The following is an 8,435-nucleotide window of genomic DNA, read 5'->3' on the forward strand; positions in this document are numbered from 1 at the left end:
ATATAATACTAGAAATACTTATCCATATGTTTATATACGGAGGAAGTCAAATTAATTTATAAATAAATCTTAAATAATACGAGTATCGTAATCAAATAAGAAAAACGAATCCACGGGTTGAGTTCGAATCTTAAACACAAGATCCAACTCCAGTTCCGATACATAAAACGAATTTGGATTTGAATTTGAATATGTGGGATTCAGAAATTAGGGATCCAAATCCTTTTTTTTTTACAGGATCAAAGATCCATTGCCACCTCTAAATTTTTATAACTCATTATATAGTCTTCTAACAATGTGTTGGAGCAATCCCACATAGAAATATTATAGAACACTATATTGATATATAATGTTAATGTAATTTTGATGATATTAACACTATACTAATTTGTTTGTTTCCTACCTTGACAAACTAGAATGAGGTTATAATTTTTTATGTTTAAATCAAACGAATCATGTTATAACTATTATTTAGCACTTATAAGTCGTAAGTTCATAACTCTATTAGACTAGTAGCTAGACGGATAAAGTTCTCCAACCATTTACCGACTTGAGTTTCACTCAAAATAGTGTGACGAAATTGAAGGACACGAACATAACCCGATCCGAGTTTGACCCAATATTATGACCCATATATTAACTCGACTTGAATTGACCTAGCCCCAACTAACCCGAACCAAAACAACCTACCCCCGACTCAATTATCTATTGACTTGAAACTTGCAATGACCCGACTTGATTTTTTATTGACCTAAACTTGACTCGGCCAGAAATGACTCAACATGTACCCAATCCGAACTACCCGTTTACCACCTCTTAATACTTAGTATTGCAGCTATAGGCTGTCAAATTGTAGACTACATAAACATTAAACTTGATGTAGACGCTAAATTTTCTTATTAACAAGTAATTTCTTAAGATAAGGGCTTGTTTTCATTTACTAATCAATTGAAATGAATTATCTATGAGAGAAGAAAATTAGGAACTCGTTCGTATTCGGAGTTAATGAGATTAAAGAACAAGTAAAGTTAATTAAAGAGACAAGCGAAGAAAAAATGGTTCCGTTTTAAGGAGAATGAGGAAATCGAGCACAAAGTAAATCAAACGATTTTGGAGCTATTTCACGGTGCACCCCTTTTTCCTCCATTGAAGCTTAATTGTGAGCTTTCTTTCCTCCATTGATGAAGCTTCCGAGGTAAGATCTGTTTTTCTTAATAATCGGATATTTTTTAACTGTCATTATAGTCAATTTAGGGTTATTCTTAGGTGGATTATTGAGCTATTAGTTCTTATCACTGAATTATTTTTAGCGAGAAATTTCCATGCTAGAAATTTGCTCTTCATATTCCTATAGGAGAAGAATTTATTTTGATAATTGAGTCAAATTTTGTTGTTAATGTGTTGCAGAACCCTTTAATGTTAGGATGAAACTATGAAAATGATTTATTTTTTTCGAAAAATGTGAAAATAAATTTGATTATTGAGTATAATTAGGTAGCTAATGTGTTGTAAAACACTTTAGTGTTAGGATGAAACTATGAAAAATGGAATTTTGATAATTGAGTCAATTTTGTTGCTAATGTGTTGAAGAACGCTTTAATGTTAAGATGGAACTATGATAGTGGAATTTTTTATCAAATACTTTAATGTTAGTATGAAACTAAGAAAATGGAATTTAATTTAATAATTGAGACAATTTGGGTTGCTAATGTGTTGGCTGAAAAAGGATTGTAAAGGCGGATGATTTGGTGGTTATTTTAGTGATTGAATCTTAGCTCCAAGCTGCAAAGGTTAAATCCTCTAGATGCTCAATTATTGATGCAAGAAAATTCAATTCAATGGGTATATAAAATGTATGATAAGAGTAGCACATAGTAGTAATGGTGGGATATTGGGATGATTTGAAACGATATGGAAAAACAAAAGAAATTATCATCCATAAATGCTACCAGAATAGGCGAAGGTTATTTTGGAGGGCGAGTTTGTGATGAGAAGTCTCTTTAGGTATGGTAATTGGGTTGTTTGTGGTCTAATATATCTTCTTAAGGTGCTTTGGTGACAACCCCTGTGAAAGTAATAGTTATTTACCCTGAAATTCACCTATCTGATATACCGCATTTGTTTTAGTTAATTAGTTCATTTATTTGTGTAACTAAATGCTCTCGGGGACATGTATTTTTCCCCTTAATACAATTATGCTCCCAGGGAAATATATTTTTCCCTTTAATACAATTGCGATATGAACAAGTATGACTTCGTCTGATGTGCTTACTATCTTTCTGAAAACATTGCTACTTTTTTTTAATATAATATAAAGGATAATTTGATTTTTACCACCTTCCAATAACGACTTTGTCGAATTTACCACCTCCAAAAAAAAAAGATTTACTTTACCACCTCATAAAAAAATTAAACATCAGTTTTCCCACCTCGTCTGAGCTCAGGTGACGGAAAACGCATGGGGACCCACCATAACGACTACTTTTTGAATTTATCCCCAATTTCTCTCGATTTCTCTTCTATTTAAACCTAGGTCTTCATTTCTACACCAAATTCTTCAAATTTGGGGTATTTTTTTTGCGATTTTCTTCACAAATCAGTATTTTTGGGCAACCTTAACAATCCTAAACCATCAAATTGTGAAGCAATCAGTTGAACTCTTCGACATCAAACATCAATCAGGTAAGCAATTTGTGTTAATTCTGTTGTAATTTTTTGCAAATATTTGTGCGATTTTGATGCATTTGCTTAGAGTAATTGAAATAAAACGCTTTGTTATATCAATTCAACCCCAATTTTCAACCCCAATTTGATTTAAAAAATTAGGGTTCATGCAACATTAAATTAATTAGGGGTTTTTTTATTTCATAATTGGTTACTGAAATTAGGGTTAGATAATGGTGATTGGTGTTGAAATACAATTAATTTCCCTCCACCTGATGAAGATGACAAGCAAAGATGATGTGTAGCAATTTTGTGGCTCCAGCGCGATTTCAACCACCCAAACTAGTTTAGGGTTTCAATTTTTACAGAGAGAAAGAGAAAAATCAAAGGAGAGAGAAGGTGTTACAGTGAGAAACAGCAAAAATCAAAGAAGAGAGAGACGAAATTGATGAGGAGGTGAGAAATTCGGTGAGAAATTGATTATGGAAGGTGAGAAAAGGAGGAGAGAGAGGTAAATCGTGTTTAAATGAAATAAATTGGAGGGAAGTGGCAGTTAGTGGGCCCCACTGGCAGTTTCCGTCACCGGAGTCAGGGTGGAGGTGGGAAAACTGATGTTTAATTTTTTTATGAGGTGGTAAAGTAAATCTTTTTTTTATGGAGGTGGTAAATTCAATAAAGTCATTATTTTAAGGTGGTAAAAATCAAAATTTCCTAATATAAATTTAAAAATTTAAAATTAAAATAGAAATTTTTGAGCATATCTCTATTTCCTGTCTGCTTGAAGTGTATATTTTTGCTGTTGTATGTCATACTTCTAAATCTATATCAAAGCTCCAAAGTCCATCCATATCGAGTTGCACTTGCTTATTTCGACTAGACCAGTCAGCTCCTGGGTAAAATATAGTATAGCCCTCATGCACAATCATAGTCTTTTAAACTCGATTTATATGATTTAAGTAGATGGCAGAAGAGGGAGCTCCTTATGGTTCTTCAACTTCCTAATCTTGTGTCACAGCTCATAATGTAAAATTTTGTAAATGCATATAATTCTGATGCATTTTTCATGACTAATCAGTATAATGCTTAGGAACAGCAGACTAACCATTTTGTTTTTTTTTTTTTTTTTTTTTTATCTATTTTGTTTCTTTTTGGACTATGTCCGGTTCAGGCAAATACATTTTCTTGATTCAACCACACCAATTAGCTCCTTTTATTTGCGTTTGCTTAACCCTAAGCATATTTAATTCCATAAATATATAATTGTGGAAATTAAAAGTTTCAAAAGTACACATTAATACAAATCTAATATCTTCTTTGTTCCCCCCCCCCCCTAAAGGATTAGTGTACAAAAGGTTAGAGTTTAATCAAATCGGAAAATTAGATCATTTCAGATTGCATCAGTCATGGTGGACTAAACATAGCCTAGAAAGAAAACTAGATGGAGCATACTAAAGAAGCATCAGCAACCTAAATCTTCATTTTCAGATGAATAAGATTTGCAAATCTTTAAAATGCATAATTCATGCCACTTCTATTGAATGCCCCCAAAACAAAATGAAAACGGTGCCTTTCTTATGGGGAACTTATGCCCAAATGGCAGGGCCTTAATGATGGGGAAGAGCCTGGCCTATTGAAAACAAAGTTTCAGGTTGTATCACAATCTTTGATGAGTTTGTCAAGTGATAAGCATTGTGATTGCTTTCACCTAAGAAGCAAGGTTTTTTTTTGTCCCACATCGATAGTGAAGGCTCATTATCGGTATCTTGCTACGATTGCCTAACAAAATTAACTCTTATTGGAGTCCCACCTCGGTGGAGTAGATGAGAAAACTTGGTTGTTGTTCTATTTAATGCTCTTGCTATTTTGCTATCAAAGTAACTGATTTATGAATTAATATTTGTATTCATTGTTCAGTTTTAAGTATGGAATTAGCTGTTCCTTCCATGTCAGATGGTGAAGAAGATGCTGATGATGAAACTGATGAAGAGCGTCTTCAAACTATAAGCATTCTTAGCAATTGCATCTGCAATTCACCAAGTAAGCTCCCTTGTTTCTTTTCAAATTTAGGCTAATTTTCTCTAATTTGCTGTTAGTTTAAGAATTAGGGGTTAATTTTATCTATTTCTCCTTGCTTGCTGCTGTCATATACTTTTCTTGTCTAGCTATATTTTGTGTTGTCATACACTTGTATATTTGATGTCATTTGCAAAGATGTAATCTTTATCTCTGGCATGGATTGTAGGGATTTGTTACTAAAATAACAATTTTGGTTCCATGATAACTAAACTATATCTCATTTTATTTCAAATTGAGAAAATTAAGACAAACTACTTCCCAATCGGCCATCTCCAATGGATAGAAACTCCACCCTCACCTCACGCTCCCTCCTTAGATGGCCAAAGAAATACCTAGCAACTTAATTAAAAGAGTAGAGAGCGAGGAAAATGAGAAAGGCTGATTGTGTCTACCTTAACATTTACAAAGGGAGATATATATTTTTTTTTCAATCATAACAACATATTTCTGAAAAAGCTAAATCATACTCCCTCCATCCCTTAATACAAAGCCTCTTTCGAGCATTTATACTCACATAATAAAGAGAAAGAGACTTTGTATTAAGGGACAGAGGAAAAATATATATGTATATCACTATGAAATCCTTAAATAGCTCTCGTATATACATAATCCAGTAAATACAAAAAAAAAAAAAAAAAAAAAAATTAAGATTCAAAAATAAGAAATTTAATAAAAATTAGCCAAAAAAGTGTGAATTTAAGATTACAATCAATGCTTAAGTGAGAAACCACTACTTCGCCATGTATTCTATCTAAGATAGTGAAGCGATGGGGTCGTTGGTAAATTGTGAAGTGTGGTGGTTTATGGGAATTTTTGGTGGTGAATGGAAAAAGGCCAGTGATTGTGAAGTGGTGAGGCGTTGCCGCGTTGGAGATGACTGAGATGGTGGGATGAGGACTTGAGGAGAGAGAAAGTTAGAGAGAGAGAGAGAAAAGAGGCTACAAGAGGAAATATTAGGGAATCTAAATGACATTTTTTTCTTCTTTCGGATATCGGATATCCAAAATCTAAAATTTTGATATCTAGATAGGTATCCGATATCCGTATTTTCCGATTCGAAATCAACTTCGGATCGGATGCGGATCGGATTTTCAGATACTTTTGTTCATCCCTACCTTCTCATCGTCTTTTGAAATGCCAGATTGAGCTACTATGGTTTAAGATATGTTTTTCCTTATCCTAAGCATTTGTTTTTGCTGTCTGACATAGTTCCCTTTAGTTGTGTTTGCACTAGCTGGCATTCCATTGCTAAACACAAATTCAAAACACTCAACATTAGTCCAAGTATGGCATGTGGTGAGTATTAACATATTTGGACTTATGGTAAGTGTTTTGAATTTGTGTTTTGGCCAGGGAATGCCAGCTGTTGCATACACAACCAAAGGAAACTATGTTAGACAGCATAAACAGATGGCTTAGGATAAGAAAAACACATCTTTAGCCATTGAAGCCCAATCTGGCATTTTAGAAAACGATGAGAAGGGCGAAGTTGGGAAGGAGCCATTGCAAAAAAGGTTTTTGAGAATAATAATTAGGGTGTGAAAGATGATTAAATGAGTGCTGCACATATAGAAAGTACACATATATATACATGAAAAAAGAAAAAAATGCTTAGTAAAGTATTGTGAGAAAAATAGGATGTGAAATGACTCCCACTTTTAGTTCCTAATACATAATTTATAATTACTTTTTAATCTATGTATTTTAAAGTACATCTTTATTATTAGAGTATAATTCTACGCCACATGTATGGCAAAGTTATCTCTCGCATAAACTTCCGTTTAAAAAGGTCCACAAATTACCACAAAGTTCTTTGATCTAATCATGCATCTCCTGAATTTGAAACTTTGTTTGACACAATTACTACTTCCCTGGTTCTTTGCAAATTAAAACTGCATTTGAAACTTTGTTTGACACATACCTAGGACATCATTACCAATTCAACTAGGAGTGTAATATAGTAAAATCTGCCATTAAGGGATAAGAACATACTTTCTATACAATCAACATGATTTTACAAGTCAACAGTATAAAGCTGCCATGTCATCTGCCCAGATGCAGCAGCCAAACATGCATAATGTGGCCATCCTGTAGTTCCAATAGAAGGTAAAAAAAAAAGTAGCTTTAAAATTTCAAATTTCCATAAACTAGAACCTCAAATATATTTAAATTGACAATAAGAATACATGAGCCGCATGAAGATATACTACAAACATTGAGTTCTAATTATTTTATTATAATCACTACCAACTTTATCTTGTTTAATTATTCGGAGTGTATTCCAAGAACAAAAAAGTTCATTCTTCTGAATTTTAGCAAGAATGTTTTACACTACCCCAGAAAATGAAAGTAAAACAAACTTTTTAGTCATATCCCTGTAATACTACAACCAAAACTAAGCACCAAATTTAATTGAAACATTTATTTTGCACATACCTACTTCATACGAAGTATATGTTAGCAAGCTTTTATAGTACATAGTAACCAAATTCCATTGATTAAATAGGGTTAAAAAATTATCCAAACTGGCCATTTCTATAATGCTCATGAAATGTATCAGTAAATTATGTAATATTGACAACTCCTTTTCATAGCAAGTAATTTTGGAGCAGAGAGAGCTCAGTCATTTAATCGTAATTCATGATAGAAATGATACAGCGCTCACCTGTAATTGATCAGCTATTCAGCTGAAGGGGAATTCCGAGACCCAATAGTTGAGTCTATCATTCCTCCATCTCAAAACCATAATCATCCTTTGCTCAAATTATCAAAAGAGCAACACTAAATGTACATCATTAGATCAATCAGAACATGACATTTAATAAAAGCAAATACCTCAGATCTACCAAATTAAGCAAATACCTCATATCTATATAAATTTTACAAACACCAAACATCAAAAATCTATTTTCAAATATAAAACATAAAATATTAGTTAGGTAAATGCTCTTGTCATACTCTTTGCACTTTGCCTTTTGCCTAACTTCACCAAAATGCAATCAGAATTCCCACATTAAAGCAAATTGCAGTTCGTCATTTCCACAATAACAACAACAACAACAAAGCCTTAGTCCCAAAGTGATTTGGGGTCGGCTAACATGAATCGTCGTAAGGAATCGTATGATATAAAGAAAATGACATAACAAAATAATCATTTAAAAGAGTTTGAAGGAAGGTGAGTAAAGTGAGTAAATGAAAGAACATTTAAGAAAAAATTAAGGGAGCTTTAAAGAAAATCAAACATAAAATTCAAGAAAGTTTTAAATGAGTGGCTCAAACGTCGAAGTAAAAAAATATAAGGGTTTGGAAACAATTTAGCAAAGGAAAACAATACAGTTCGTAAAAAACATTGGTGGGCTAAAAATAAAATTAAACACGAAAAAAAGTTTGAAAGTATATATAATCACGACATGTCTTTGACGTGAATTTTCTCCTTCCATACCACCTTATCCAACGCCATATTTTGCTCAATCTCCAAAGCACTCATGTCACTCTCAATCACCTTCTTCCAAGTTTTCTTAGGTCTTCCCCATCTCAAGCGATTCTCCCTCATCTTGTACTCCATCGATGTAATACTTACTTTCTTCCTTGTTATCTCATTCCTCAACCGATCCTTTATTGTATGACCTCACATCCGTCGTAACATACGCATCTCTGCCACATTCATCTTATACACGTGGCAATGCTTAACGGCC

This window comes from Chenopodium album, chromosome 5 (genome assembly GCF_948465745.1).
Source record: "Chenopodium album chromosome 5, dcCheAlbu1.1, whole genome shotgun sequence".
NCBI classification, from domain to species: domain Eukaryota; kingdom Viridiplantae; phylum Streptophyta; class Magnoliopsida; order Caryophyllales; family Amaranthaceae; genus Chenopodium; species Chenopodium album.